Source organism: Anastrepha ludens, chromosome 2, assembly GCF_028408465.1.
Source record: "Anastrepha ludens isolate Willacy chromosome 2, idAnaLude1.1, whole genome shotgun sequence".
Lineage (NCBI taxonomy): Eukaryota > Metazoa > Arthropoda > Insecta > Diptera > Tephritidae > Anastrepha > Anastrepha ludens.
Window position 1 is genome coordinate 67,754,437 of NC_071498.1, and position 11,261 is coordinate 67,765,697.

General features: G+C 33.7%; 1 protein-coding gene across 2 annotated transcripts in view; it reads right to left on the reverse strand.

The window, feature by feature from the left end:
- The window catches only part of LOC128871720 (ichor), a 51,150-nt gene extending 50,133 nt beyond the window's left edge, over positions 1–1,017 (reverse strand). For both annotated transcript variants that reach the window (XM_054113706.1, XM_054113705.1), the window contains exon 1: positions 676–1,017. The gene's annotated coding sequence lies outside the window, so the exon portion shown is untranslated. The remainder of the gene's footprint in view (positions 1–675) is intronic.
- Between the last annotated feature and the right edge of the window lie 10,244 nt (positions 1,018–11,261).

The window sequence follows — 11,261 nt, forward strand, 5'->3', positions numbered from 1 at the left end:
ACTCAAGAAAAACAATTTTATGAAAAATTAGGGAATAAAATTTAAAAAACAAAAATTCATAATTTATAAGTTTCTTTTTGGAAGATGTAAATTATAATAATGTCAGCGAACAAATAGAATTTAAACAAATAGTAATTAATCCAGTGTGAGAAACCTTTTAATAAAAAATGAAAACAAAATTAAAAAAAAGAAAGAAAAAAAAGAAACAAATATAGAAGAAAAATTAATTAAAAATAATAATATTTATCTGTATAAAAGGGTAATCACACTTAATTATTAGCTATTATGTATGTATGCATATGGATACTCACAAATAGTACATGTTTGTGTGTATGTAGAGAAAAATGCAGATTAAATATATAAATACGACGACAGCAATAATAACAAAAACAAAAAATAGCACGGCACGCAAAACGATGAAATTTTTATGTAGAACAAAATCAAAAATTTAATAATTTTCTTAATATTATTCGACTTTTCATTTTTTAAATTTTATATGTAAGAATTTGCAATTGCTGCTGTTCCTAATCTTTAATTTCTGTTTCGTTCGTTTGTGATTGGAGGTTTATTAGTACATAAAAAAAATGTTTTAGTGCGGAAAATATATATGGTATGTATGTATGTCGGTAAGTAGGTAGCGTGGTGGAAAAAGGATGTGAAAGAAAAAATATTTACAATTCAAAATAAATGTCAGCAATTGACGATTCGTAGAAGCATTGAGCTTTAGTGTTACTGTTGTTGTTGGGCGATTGCTTGCAATTTGTTGATAGTTGGGGTGTATAGTTTTGGATTGGTTGGATGCGTAGTTGTTGTGGTAGATTTAGGGGTATAACCGCCAACACCCGGGATTGCCAAAAATATTGCGAGTAAGATATTTTATTTTTTTGAAATGGACTTTCTATTATGTAAAAATATTTACAACAGTTTTCTATAGCCGATCCTTGACTGCTTTTGCTGTCTTCAATTGCGAATTGTTTGTTTTCATGTGTCGAAAAATTTTATAATTTAAATATGTTATGATTTATTGAGTTTTTGTTTTTATCTAGGGAACAAATTTTATTTTTGTTTTTAATTTAATACAATTTTTTTTTAATTTGGAATTTCGCGTAGAACTATTTCTTTTCCCATTTGTCAATTTTTTTTTTTTTTGTGAATTTTGAATAAAATTTTTTGATTAAAATTTCTTGTTCGTATTCTTAAATAATATTTTTTAATGATTTCATTCGGTTTGCGTTTGAATTGACGGGTTTTAGGGATTATTTTTTTAAACTTTTTTCAAAATTTTATTTCCTGCTTTGCTCTGTTGCTGAAAATCATTTTCCACTGCAGTATACAATTTGGTTTTAGTTTTTTTGTTACTTCATGGTTTTACTGTAGTTTGTTTTTTGAAATAATTCTTTTGTTTTTTTAATTTTTCTGCAATTGCACTGTCTGGGATTTTTTTATAATTTTGCATATGTAGAGGCGACGATTGCAATTTTTTTCAAGAGTTGAAAATTTGTATTAATTAATTTTCATTAACCGTTTTCACACTTGCACTACTCTTTTTTTAATATTTGCAAAAAATAATTGCTTTAATCTATTTTTCAGTTTTCATTAAACAGTTGATTGTTGATGTTTGTGCTACTGCTTTGAAATTGGATTAATTTGAATGAATCTTTCAATTCATTAATTTTTTAAGGTTTTTTTAATGAAAACTAAATGCTTGTTCAATTTCACTTTCAAAGCAAACACTTACGTTTTAAGACACTTTGCTGTCTCGCATTTTTGAAAATTTTTTTAGTATATTAATTTTTGTAATTTTCTCGAAAAATATTCATATCTATCTGTTAAAAGTTCTAACTTTTTGCTTTTCACAATTTCGCATTTTCGGTCACCAAATAACACCTTTATCTATTCCTCTTTTTTTAAAGTAATAACTTTTTTGATCTCGAAATTTAAATAATGTTTAGCCAAAGTTTCTTTGCATCACTTCCTTGTTTTTGTGGCCAGTGGCTGGTTTCACTTAAGAATTTATATTTATTACAAAATTTTATTCAATATATTTTGGTTTGTAATTTTTTTGGTTATTACCAAAACCAAATTTTAGTATTGCACATTGGGGTGAGCTGATGGAATTTTTTGTATGTATTTCCCAAAAATTGTATGACCAACTCAAAAATGCTTTTTTTCTATATCCAATTTCACTTTCTTGTTATATCAAGTTTTTAAGCGTTTGCGACGCATCATTGTTTTCAAATTTAGTGTACTGTAGATTTTTAAATTTGCAAAATCACTTTCCAACAAAAGTTATGATTCTCCAATTTTAACACTTCTTTGTGGCAACAATCTTGTGCACTAGCAAATTTTGCTCTTTGTCGTTTTCAATGTTTTACGGCAAATACAAATTTTTACTTTGCTTTAGTTTTTCACTATTTTGTGTTCAGTTTGAAATTCAGCTGTTCACACTTTTTTCTTTTATTATTATTATTATATCTTTTCTGGCTGCGTATAATCCAATCGGTGTAGTGTCTTTACGCACAGAACGCTCGCTAGTAGAGCAGAGAAATTTCCACAAATCCGAATACGCCAACGGTAGAAAGCCGACTGTGCGCAGGCGCCCCAAAAGAAATGCGCACAACGGAACCGCCAGAGCATCGCGTTAGCGGCAAAAGCAACAACAACAATGCGTGCCAAAAAGAGCAGCAGCTCGAGCAGAAGCCACAAAGAATGGTATGACGACGACAACACCACTGACGATGTGGAGAGGAGCGTACATATGTATGTATTTATTTTTGTTGCTGTGCACAGTTGATCGTTCAAGAAGGCCACGAACACACGAACAGAACTGAAGCAACCAACCTTATCTACTATAGTGGCACAGCATGGAGCAGTTGGTTCACTCCTCTTAACAGGGTTACATGAGCGGGCTGCGGCGTAGCGCTTACCCGAAGTAGCTGCTACAAGAATGGTCACAAGCTGACATAAAGTCGAGAGCGAAATTCTGCAAATATTGCGCCAACTCAGCTGAGCGCGCCGGACTGCAACATGTTTGAAGCGCGCTCAACTTCAATAATATTTAAGCCAGTTAACTGTGTATGCTTGTGCGTGTATGTGTGTGCCGCGTTGGCCGCTGAACTGTTTGTTATTGTTACCTTCAACGCGTTCAAAGTCATGGCTAACGAGTTGGTAGGCTGTACGATTACTACCACGAGCAACAGGTGAGCGAATAAGTGAGCGCGGAAGAGTGCGCGAAAGTAATGCATGTTGCTGAGCGCTTGCTGAGAAACCTTTTAGTCCATGTTGCTCTCTCGTTTAATGTACATAATAAACTATTTTAACTTTGTTATTTTTTTTTTGTTGCTTTTTTATTTCTGCTCGCAACATGTTTCGCGCAATAAATTGTGCACTCAAATATGAGAAGACATTTTTATGCCAGTAACCTAAAAATTTATTAACTATAATAGTGTTTAGGTATGTATATATGTATGTAGGGCTTTAAAGCCATTATGAGGGCACATAAATTGCGCAGTTTGTGCCTTAAGTCTTTCGCTTAGCGAATATGTGTAGTGTGGCAAAACAATTACATCGAGCTTCAATCAACACTGTCATATATAACAAAGAAGCACAGAACACAATTTATCTAGTGGACATTCTACAGTTTAAATCATAAAATCGATTGTAAATATTTTAAATACCAATGGTAGAAGGAGGGTAAAGCAGCTTCGCGTGGAAACCTACATATTTACATAAGCACACAAGCGCTTTCTTGTTAATGTCGGACATTGCCAAAACCTATTCCGTGCCATTCCTTTAACTACATTAAACTGAAACTGGTCTTTGCAAACACAGCTATTTTTCCTCTAGTTATTCCGCCTTTCAGTTATTGCAAATAAAGGGTGATTTTTAGCTATTATCTTTTTAAACAGTTGGTTTAAACAGTGGACGCACGTTTCGGGTTTTGTTTCACTGTCAAACATCTTCAGTTTGGTCTATAATTTAACCATAAATCGTCTTACAAACGAACAATGCTTGCAAATCATTGCATTTTATTATAAAAATGCGTGTTCTATTAAGAAAGTATATCGCGCGCTTCTTCCATTTTATGGTCAGTTTAATCGACCCACTGAAACGGCTATTCGAGCTATTGTGACTAAATTTAGAACCAAATTTACATTATTGGACATCAAACCACCAACACGCTTACGTAGAGTGCGAACTGAAGAAAATATCGCAGCTGTATCGGCCAGTGTTAATGATGACCATCAATTATCGATTCGAAAAGATTTAGGTGTGAAGCCTTTCAAAATATAGCTGGTGCAAGAATTGAAGCCGAACGACCTACCGCAACGCAGAATTTTTGGTGAATGGGCTCTTGGAAAGTTGACCGAAGATCCACTTTTTTATCGAAATATTGTGTTCAGCGACGAAGCTCATTTTTGGATCAATGGGTACGTAAATAAGCAGAATTGTCGATTTTGGAGTTAAGATCAGCCAGAAGAACTGCAAGAGCTACCAATGTATCCAGAAAAGGTCACAGTTTGGTGCGGTTTATATGCTGGAGGTATCATTGGACCGTACTTCTTCAAAGATGCTGCGAATCGTAACGTTACTGTGAATGGTGAGCGCTACCGTGAAATGATATCCAACTTGCATGACATGTGGTTTCAGCAAGACGGTGCCACATGCCACATGCCACACAGCACGCGTAACAATGGACTTGTTGAGAGGCGAGTTCGGTGAACATTTTATTTCACGTTCGGGACCTGTCAATTGGCCACCCAGATCGTGCGATATAACGCCTTTAGATTATTTTTTGAGGGAAGACAACATTAAAACATTTATTGGTGAGATGCCGGCCGAAACATTGGAAAGAGTATGCCAAAATTGCACTAAGCGGATGGACCAATTGAAGGGCAGTCGCGGTGAACATTTTCATGAAATAATCTTCAAACATTAAATTATATGGACTGTACTCTTGATTTAAATAAAAATTTCATGCATTTTTCTGAATTTTACGTGTGTTTTTTTGAAAAACTTTCCTACAGCTCTTAAAAAGGCACCCGTTATTTTAAAGTTTATGAGAACCAGGCTAAATTTAAGTAAGGATGCCAACGATATGTTAATTATAAGGAATCTTCAATAGAAATATAACAATTTTATATTTACACTATTTTATGTTCTGGTAATGCCAAATGTTAAGCAAGATTTACATGTTTATCGTGGAGCTTACTAGCGAACAATGTTTGGAAATTATTGTATTTAAAGTTACTATCAAAATTCTAGTTCGATTACCGAAATTCCATCGGGGATCTTAACTTTGATAGCATTTACTCTGTTTATAGGCCCTTCACAGGTATCCATTTGTAATTTCTCAAGCCATTATAGCAAATTTTGCGTAAGGATCCTCACTCCTAGAAGATCAAAGTTAGACAAGAAGTGAGACCTGAAGCATGAAGCGCCGACACTTCACAAATATTCTGATTGATATGTGTGGGAGAGTAGTGAAGAACTAACTCCAAAACTCGATTGGTCACAATGTGCTCGCAGTATTATGGAATTATACACTTACCTTACTGCATTAATCTGAAATAAATGTCAGCCCGATTCTCAATTATTCTGTGGTTTATTTAAATACCAGCTGGGTATGATTCTATTGGTGGCCCCTGTAGCCACTAAAAAATAAAACTAAAGAACGACAGTGATTAGGTGCTTAGTAGGAAATTCCGCAGCTAGCTAATTTGCTTGTACATCCATGCATATAACATTTTCAAGAATATACTTTTACAGCCTCAGCTCAGGTGAACATATTGAGATAACTCTACCTCACCAAGTATATTTTGTAGTAAGTAGTAGGAGTTATGCGATAACTCTGACCCTTAGGATAGATTAGGTTAGATTAGATGGCATATTCTTAAAAAATGAGTTTACTTGGGAGTCACAGAAGGCTGTTAGGGTGGTCAGGAAAGATTTCTCCCTGCAAAGTTTAAAGCTTTCGCGGTTATTTGGCATATTCAATCAGGATTTCTATTGAAAGTAAAATAAAATAAATACATAATTGGCGCGTACTCTTCTATTAGGTGTTTGGCCGAGTTCCTTGTCCTAACTTTTATATCTTTATTATTATTATTTTTTTTATTGAAACTGCGCTGGAATTGTCTAAATCTTCAGAAAAGTGGTTCTCCACAAATCGGAAGTTTATTTTTCTATGGTAGATAAATGCCCGTGACTACCGTTTGATAGGGCCTGGGTAGCAAATTATGGAATATCTAATAGCGGTCCCCACTTGACTGGCTATGGCAAACTTCCTAGTGTATTTTTGCTGTAAAAACTACTCATAAAAAACTATCTGCCGTTTGGAGAAATCTCGGCTTGAAAAGCCCTGCAGTGGTGAGTTGCCGGGAAATGACGCTAGATCATAGGAGAACTTTTAAGTAGTTTTATTAAAAGAGGCAGAATTTTGTCATAAAAAACGTTGAAAACAAAATCATTTTGCAATAAAAACTCACAAATTTTTCCTGTACAAACCACCTATCAAATGAAAACCCGCACTCGAAGCTGTCGGACACAAAACAATATTTAAGAATAATTACTATAATCCAAATTTTAGTAATTTAGTAAGAGTCATGAGAATTTTTCGTTAAATTTCACTAGTGGGCAACAAGTTCTATTTATGGATTTATTCATTTATTATTTTCTAGGAATCCTATTTAACATTTCTCTATAAAACTGACTTTTCTCTCAAAATTATAAAATTTTACTTTAGGAAATATTTGCTTATATTTCGAGTTACTTTTTTGGACCCTTAATTAATTTTTTTCTTAAGTCACTTTGTGTATGTATAATATATTACTTACTTTTTAAATATATGTATGTATAGGAGGTGTGTTCAAAAATAATGTAAAATTTCATTTTTCTCAAAAAATATTTATTTATTCATCAATATCTATTTATTTTTATTTTTCCAATCCTCGAGCAGTTCTGATATGCACTTTTTGGTACGTCCTTGAGCTCTCCAGCGATTCGGGTTTTTCTTCTCCATCGTTGGAAAATGCCGTCCTTTTGTGGATCTCTTCAATTTTGGGAGCAGAAACAAATCGCAGGGGGCTATATCTGGTGAATATGGATATGATGGCTAATGCATGATAACGGTGTTGTTTTTGGTCAAATAATGTCTCACAAGCAAAGATGATGCAAAAGTCATGAATTGTTTTTCCAAAATTCCGTCCATGTTTTTCATATTGCTTCACGCAATCGGCGCATAACTTTAAGGCAATACTCCTTATTTACCGAGCGACCTTGTGGTAAGAACTCCTGATGCACTACGTCATGGTAATCGAAGAAAACAGTGAGCAAAACCTTGACATTTGATCGAACATGTCGTGCTTTTTCTGATTTGGCTCTCCTGGACTCTTCCATTGGCGAGCGTCATAATTCACATCTTCTCGACCATTTGTGAAAAGCTTGTACCACATGTATGTAAATACTTTTTTGACTCAGAGTACATTTTAAGTGTGTTTGAACACCTAATTCCATTTTTTATACAAAATTTCATCCAACTTCTTTAAACCTTTTTTTTCGATAGCGGAAAATCGCCGAACACGCAAAACACTTGTCTTATTTGTGCCTCTCACAATCTAACTAAATATGACATGCTATATTGCTAAAACCGTGATCATATCTTCGAGACGAGTGTACCAACATAAGAGAAATAATAATCGAATGTCGAATGTACGTAACCCGCAAAATTTGAAAATTCTACTCATTTTCTGAACACACATCGTATATAGTATATATGCATATATTATACTATTATAAAAATTTTAGTGCATGCGCGTGTATTTCAATAAACTATAGGGAACATTTAATTAATTCTTTTTTTTTTAATTTTTATGTAAAACAATTTTTTTCAAGAAAAATTCATTTTATATATTTATTTTTATATTTAATTAATATTTTTTGTATTAAATGTAGTTCTTATTAATATTATAGTTGATATTGTCAAAATTATGATACCTACGAGTATATTTATGAATTATTATATTATTAAATACTTTTGTGTTTGGAATTTCAATTAAATTTTATGTATAAAATTTACTTTCCTTTCAAAGTTATAAAGTTTTACTTTAGCAAACATTTATTTTTTTTAGAATTTGGGTTAATATTTTTTATTAAATTTACTTTTTACGAGTATTTGAGTTAAATTTATAAACGTTTTGGTACATACGTAGCATATAGTATATTTCAATATATAAGGAAACATTTATTCTTAATTTTAATTAATTTTTTCACTAAAGTGAAAACTTTTACTTCAAAATTGTACCTTAAAAACTATTTTTTTTTTTTTTTTTTTGAAATTATAAATATACTTTACATTACTTTTATTTTCAAATGATGTGAAATATGAACTATGTATAACCCAATTACAATGAAACCTAATTTGCATTGCGCATGTACGAAGCATCAAAAATAAAAGATTTTCAGAGCTAATTAACAAAATAGCTGCTTGTGATCGCCTACTCTATGAAAACAACCAAACAGCCGCGAAACAGGCAGCAAGCAGCAGCTTTGACTTCTAACAATACATCGAGCCAATATATTAACCAGCAGGATTTTTTCTGCTGCAAACAAATATACCTTTTATTGAGTATATGTACATATATGGTTGGTTGTATATGTATGCATGTAAATTTAAGCGTAAATATGTAAACACTTTTATTGTTAGCACAACTTAAAAGACCCTAAAAGCTATTGAAAACTTTAATGTGTTCCGAAATTTCATTCTTTCGCTTTGCCATCAAAAATGCGCTCACCGCACTTGCGCTCCACACGCACATTCATCGGCTTGGCCTGCCAGCTAACAAACCAACCCGCCAGCCATCGCTCGCTAGCAACTTGACCTAGAAACACTTTTTCCTGTTATTTCGCCTTGTAAACAAAATAAATTTACAGTTTGTGTTGCTGCTGCTCACAGCTTGATCAAAGCAATATGTATTTCTCTTTACTGTCCCATAGTATTGGATACATGTTCCGCAACATGCTGCTAGCGAAGTGTTAATGGTTGCTTGTTTTTTGTGCATATTTTTTGTATGCTAGCAATGTCTTTATGCAGCATGCTTTTTTTTTGGTGCGACGTCATTTTGACTTAATATTTTATCGCTCGCCATTTGATTGCATTACTGCGTTATATTCAAATGTACAATATATATGATAGCACTCACCGTATCCGGTGTGGGTTGGTATGTTTCAAATGGTTTTCAAGTGAATAGCACTTGGCATTGAGGTCTGCTCTGTTTCTAATAAAAAAAGATAAACATTTCTGGGTGAAAATATCCAAACTATATACTTTATGGCACTCTCCGCTCGTACTCGTATAGCTCTAATCCAACTGCTACAGAAAGTTGAGGTAAACGTTCTTGTTTGTCGAAACATTTGAGGTCACAGGAACCTTCCCTGCCCAGTTTATCAGGAACCCAAGTTGAAACAACCGAAATCTGATTGCAAACACATTTCAATTGAGCTATGTACCGTCTATCTGTATCGAGATGATTGTGAAATTCCGAACCAGAACCAAAGAGGCAGTCAGCCAATCTGAGAAAATGGAATACTCCGAACAAGCTTTGGCGATAGCCAATACTTATGGCTGGTAAAAACTCGCAGCATTGGGCAGATGGAAGGATCTTCTTATTTCCCGGGAGCCGGAAAAATCCTCACTCAGGCTACCCACCGTTCACCCGCCCACAAATTTTTAAAATTTATTTTGGTCCACTTATTTTGAAATTTTTTTTTTGTGATGAAGCACCTTTTCGGTTAAATGACCTCTGAAGTAAAAGTATTGCCGCATTTGGGGCGATTCATTTTATTTAGATTTTTTTCTCTAGGGCTATGTAAGGTTGCACGTCGACGCCGATAAGCCAGAAATATTTGAACGTACTAATGGTGAAGTACAAGCTGATTTATTGCAAGGAGTGAATAGAAATTAGACCTCAAGATTACGCTTGTACCAACCTAATCAATCCCATCAATCCTCTGCATTTCATCAACAGCTCTGGCCGGCTGTAGATATCTGCCTGTTGAAGGTCTCATAATGGTATCAAAACGGCACTTTAGTGCTACTAGTGCCAGAGTAGTACTTCAACAATTTCAACTACCTACCTTCCTACGTCATGTACGCGCCAGTACCCGAACTCATACACAAGCGTTGATGATACAAAATCATACGTCAAATAAAGGCAATTTTATGGATATTTAAAAAAGATCTATGTGTTTTATTGCGTTTTAAGCTACTACGCCTTAAAATCACGTATACTCACGCTGCCCTTCTTATGGTTTTGCCTAAGAAAAGTCTCCCTTTAGCATGCCATTTCTTTTTCCGCAAATGTATTCTGCGCCTGTTTTTATTGTATTGTATATTACTAATTTTTATTATTTACTCTTTTCACAGCGTTTCTGTTTCTATGCGATTCTTTGTTTGTTTCTTGCTATTTTTTTTTGTTAACGCCTGTAACACTGTCACAGCGAAAATGAAAGCTTCACGCACACAAATGCATATCTGCTGTCAACTACTCTGCTAAATGTTCGCATGACAAACGCAAGCGTAAGTATTTCTTTTATACAGACTGCATCAATGGCCGTTTCAAATACTTAAAAGGTGTTTTCATTTTATGTTTCTCTCGCTTACCCAGTATAATTCTCATTTAACTGATTTTTAATTCCTTGTATTTACTTTTTCTTTTCATTTTTTAAGTCAATGGAGCGAAATGGAAGTGAATAATTCGTTGCCAATTACATTAATAACAATTCGCGCATATTTTTCACTACTATCAATTTTTGAAAACTTTGTTTATATATCTGCATTACTACGCCTCGTTTTGTGTTTTGGTGTTTATTTTTATGATCGTCACTTCCTCATCGAGTTCGATGCATGAGTTTTCAGTTTTCACTGTCAATATGCAAATTCAATTTAAACTGTGTATATTTTATCATTCATCCTCAATTGCATAATTTTATTCAAATCGGTACACACTTACTTGCATATGTGTCATTATGGATATCGAAATATTAGTAAAATAAAAAAAAAGCAGAAACTTGTCACCGCAGCACTAATCCAGCTGAAGTAGCCGCGTAGGGCATTGACAGTTGTCGTCAAGGAAGAAATCTTTGTAAGCTTAAGCATAACTAATATGCAGTTATCGTTTGCAGTGTGCGAGAAGTTGGATGCTGCTTAGAAGGGTCACTTTACATCAGAATTTAATCACGCTCAGACCTCTGTGAAAAGTAAA